The sequence below is a fragment of the Hippoglossus hippoglossus genome, chromosome 10 (genome assembly GCF_009819705.1).
Source record: "Hippoglossus hippoglossus isolate fHipHip1 chromosome 10, fHipHip1.pri, whole genome shotgun sequence".
Taxonomy (NCBI): Eukaryota; Metazoa; Chordata; class Actinopteri; order Pleuronectiformes; family Pleuronectidae; genus Hippoglossus; species Hippoglossus hippoglossus.
This window is the reverse complement of record NC_047160.1, coordinates 24003257-24007355: the sequence shown is the minus strand read 5'-3', so window position 1 is coordinate 24007355 and position 4099 is coordinate 24003257. Positions and strand designations below refer to the sequence as shown.

The 4099-nt window shown below is 40.0% G+C and overlaps 1 non-coding gene across 1 annotated transcript; it reads left to right on the top strand.

The window, feature by feature from the left end:
* The first annotated feature begins 936 nt into the window (after window positions 1–936).
* trnar-ucu lies at window positions 937–1044 on the top strand. Its single transcript has 2 exons — window positions 937–973; window positions 1009–1044. It is a non-coding gene; the product is annotated as a tRNA-Arg (tRNA).
* The last annotated feature ends 3055 nt before the right edge of the window (window positions 1045–4099 follow it).

Here is a 4099-nt window from a genome sequence, read left to right as displayed (position 1 = left end):
TCTGTACATTTAGTGCTTTATTTTTTGAGACCAAGAACTCAAAGCAATGTCCCAACAAGACATTCAACAAAGATTCTTGTGTAAAATCATATATATATATATATATATATATATATATATATATCACAAAAACCGCACCTTGCTCATTTTGGAGGCGTAGCCTGTGTGTAACTCTAGATGTCAAGATAAAGAAAGGAATGTCAATGTTTATTATTGTAGCAGCTGAATCATCTGAAGAAGTGTCTCTACCTATTCCTGAGCCAAAGTCTTGATCCAGTCCTGTGGCATAATAAGATTCTGCAATATTAAGCTTCCTCAGGGAAATTCCCAAACAATGCTGAAATCACTGCAACGGGACAAGAGTTATTACCGCTGTTTCGCAGCTGTGGAGCAAAACCACAAAGAGAAGAATGAGAGGAATTCTTCTTTTCTTATTGACACCGAGGAGTTTGGAAATTAATACGCCGTCGTTTTAACAGGTTTCAGGGGCCTGGAGCTTTTTGTGGATTTTCACTCACGTTAAAAACAATAAAAGTGGAATAAAAACCCAACGAGAGTCATTTTAACAATTGCAAATTATCCTGATTTCAATGGGCCTGTAATCAAAATGCTTCCAGCCATAACACCACCTGGGTGATGTGCTCAAACATGGCTGCTCTGCTTCTGGAGGAAAGTTTGGTGGTCGTTGGTGGTTTGGGTGGATGACGTTTATACAAGGTCAATTTTAATATATACTCTTTCTATATTGTTTAGATATCATTTATATGATGGCTGTCGACTAGAGCCTGACTGAAATGGATTTTTTGGGGCTGAGGTCGAATCCCATTAGGTGATAAAAACATTTCTGATATTGTTACATTAGCCGATTTAATAAAAAAGTATTTGCCAAATGATTCCAAAATACGTAGTTATCGAACTTATGTCAGTGAAATGTGTGGCTCTGTGGCGCAATGGACAGCGCATTGGACTTCTAGCATCAAGCATTCTAACATCAGCACTGAGGAAGTGATTCAAAGGTTGTGGGTTCGAGTCCCACCAGAGTCGTTGTTATACATCATTAAATAACATTTCTGTGCAGTCACCAACTCACTTACGTGGTTCTGGCACAAATTTAAACAAGCATAGTAGATACACATGTGACACCTTGTTTTCACTGCATGGTTTTAATACGCACAACTTTCATCCTCACAGATCAACAATGTTAACAAACCCTGCACAACTGCTGTTGTCAAATTAAGCAAAAAATACGAAAGGCCGGTATCTGGAGCCTGGTGTGTTTTTTTCTTGAGAGTCGAACTTTTTTGTGAGACTCTGCACCTCTTTTCCTCCTGCTACATCAGCAACTAGTTAAACTTCTGATAAAGCACAGCTATTGTGAGAATTACCGGCAGGACTGGAATGCATCATTGACCAATGTCTTCTCTTGGATGTTGTATAATAAGCCGTGTGGTCTGTGTGGTCTGTGTGGTCTGACCGAGCGTATTAGGCTTCATAAGGGAGGAAAATGGCTCTGAAAGTATGACAGGTATGATAAACCTTTCTCTGAATGCAGTCCGGTTGGAATGCTCGTCTAAATAAAACACAGACGAACATGTTGCTACAGGTGACAAATAAAATAAACTGGTGAGAGTTTAGTGAATATGAAGAGGTTGTTTCCAAACAGCTCTGCGTGAAGTCATGGTTACTATCACAGGCGCCGACAGCAGAAATACCAGCGACTTTTTATAGATGAAGATGATGATTTCATAGTTGACCGCTATAACTCTTCCTCCTACTGTAAAATATCCAGCCAGCGTTGAAACTGTGTCTCTGTGTCTCTGTGTGACGAAGCTGTGAAACAACACAGAGACACTTCACTGTCCCTGTTCTCAGTCCTCATAACAGCCTGGAACCACTGGAGAGATTCTTCCTATTTACTCCGGATGAGGTGCATGTGGGACATAAATGGACGAGCGAGAGCCTCTGGATTATCTGCGGAGTACGTAGTGTGCAATCATCACTACTGACATTATTACTGAAGGTCAAAGGACTTCACTAATCCAAGTAACGCTCCCGTGCTTTGATAATTTGGGTTAGGGCGTAAGATTGAGGGTTGGTACCAGTTTGTCAATGTGAACTGGTTCTGGATCATCTTCATTTAATCTTATATCACATCCTTCTTAATGTTGCAAGGAACGTTAACCAGAACACGTACCCATGGTTGTCTTGTTTGTGTCCACATGCTGACCCACCTCTCAAAAAGAGAAAATTTGACGTCCTAGAAGTGAGAGTAGAAATAACAATTCTGATTCTGCAGTCATTGCACATTTAGAGGTTAATTTGGAAAACATGAGTTCTAAGGATAAGTGAAAAATTGAATATGAAATATACTGGACCCTATCGAGCGGTGACACTAGAATTCTTAGTATTTGTAACTCAAAATGTTACGTTTTTCTAATTACAATGGATAAATTATCAGAACAAAAGATAACAAGTTGGCACAACTTCAAAACATAGGAGTTGTGCAACAAGATAAAGTGAATCATCAAGTTTTCCTCCCCTTAGTATAAATCTTGTTCATATTTGATTTAAAACAAGTGATGCTGTTTTACAAACTACAGGGTGAATATTAGTTCTTAGTCCTCCTCAATAATATACAACTGTTTTTGCAGAAACGTCTACAACTCGTGGGAGAAAGTGTTCGTTCAGAAATGATAAGCTGACAAAGCTTTTTGTCCTCAACATGGGCCCGGTTAAGAAAACACAGCAGCACCTTAAAGTAGACCTCAAGGTTCACGTAAGGAGAACAGCCTGATTGCATGTCAACCCAGCCAACCTGTGCTGAGCGCCAGGACACACATGAAGAGGCTTCTCCTCACTGCTCCAGTGCTAAACAGAAATCCTCAGACCTGTCTGTGTGGGACTTTCCACTGTGACTACAGCTACACTCATTAATCAGCCACAAAAAGCAATGTCAGACCATATTTGTCACATTTTTATGATTCATTGCTTTCAGGGAGAAGGAGAAAATCTCTACCCTGAAGCTGGGATTTCACCCGCAACAAGCAACTCAAAGCCAATTTGTTGCTTTGTCATGTATAGGTTGCACAGATTGTGACGGATTGCTTGTCAAGAGGATTTTTTTGTTTGCACAGAGTTCACTGTCATCCAGGAGCTCAGTGGTTGTGCAGCTGTGATGTATGGACTCTCAGATTATCCTCAGATTATCTGTGACCAGATTACAGACGCTGAGGAATCCCAGATACACAATGATCTGATCAAACTGTGAGGACACTTGCTAATAGACCGAGATACAACAGAGATCTTTACTTTTGAAAGTTTAACTTTAACCCAGATATAGTTAATTCATATTTAAAACATGTGCTCAATTCATTTGAGATTACACAATGTTTTTAATTTATTAATGGTGTAAATTGAATAATAGGAAATAATAAAGCTGTGCTCTGTGTGTCCATCTCAGTGCAGAGGGTTTGAACCATGGCTGTCCACCATATTGTCTTTGGTCCAGAGTGTCTGACGTCACATGTCCGACAACGTCACGGCTATAAAATCTGGAAACTCGCTGAAGAAAATCTTCAAATCACAGCCAAAATTGACGTTCGATTGGGAGTCGTTTTTCGCTATGTGTGAACTTTTTAGAGTAACTCGAGGGCGTTTGTTGTTTGTCCCTGTGCCTTGAAGACGTAACATCATATAGACGCCTGCAGTGTCTTAACAACTTACAAATTCTCTCCTCATCATGTTCCACCGTTATTGAAAGGTTTTCCTAATGTCCTTATGCCTCATGTCTTCTGATTGTCTCGCTTGAAGTTTTGGCTCAACTACCATTTTGTCTGTTTCGTCCGTATCCATAAACTTTCAGAGGTCCTGCACAAATATGGAAGAATGAACGCAGAGTATGAAGAGAAGTTTACGTTTATTTTACTGAACTTCTTTTACTGCACTTCTCCCAGGAGATCGTAGCCGCTCACCAACGTTACATAGAGCGAGACATTCAGGAAGAGGAGTGGTGATAAAAGCTCCACATTCTCCCCGAGTCAGTGAACCATCAAGCTAATTTTGAAACTTCTATTTTAAGGTATAAAGTTGCATAATGTTG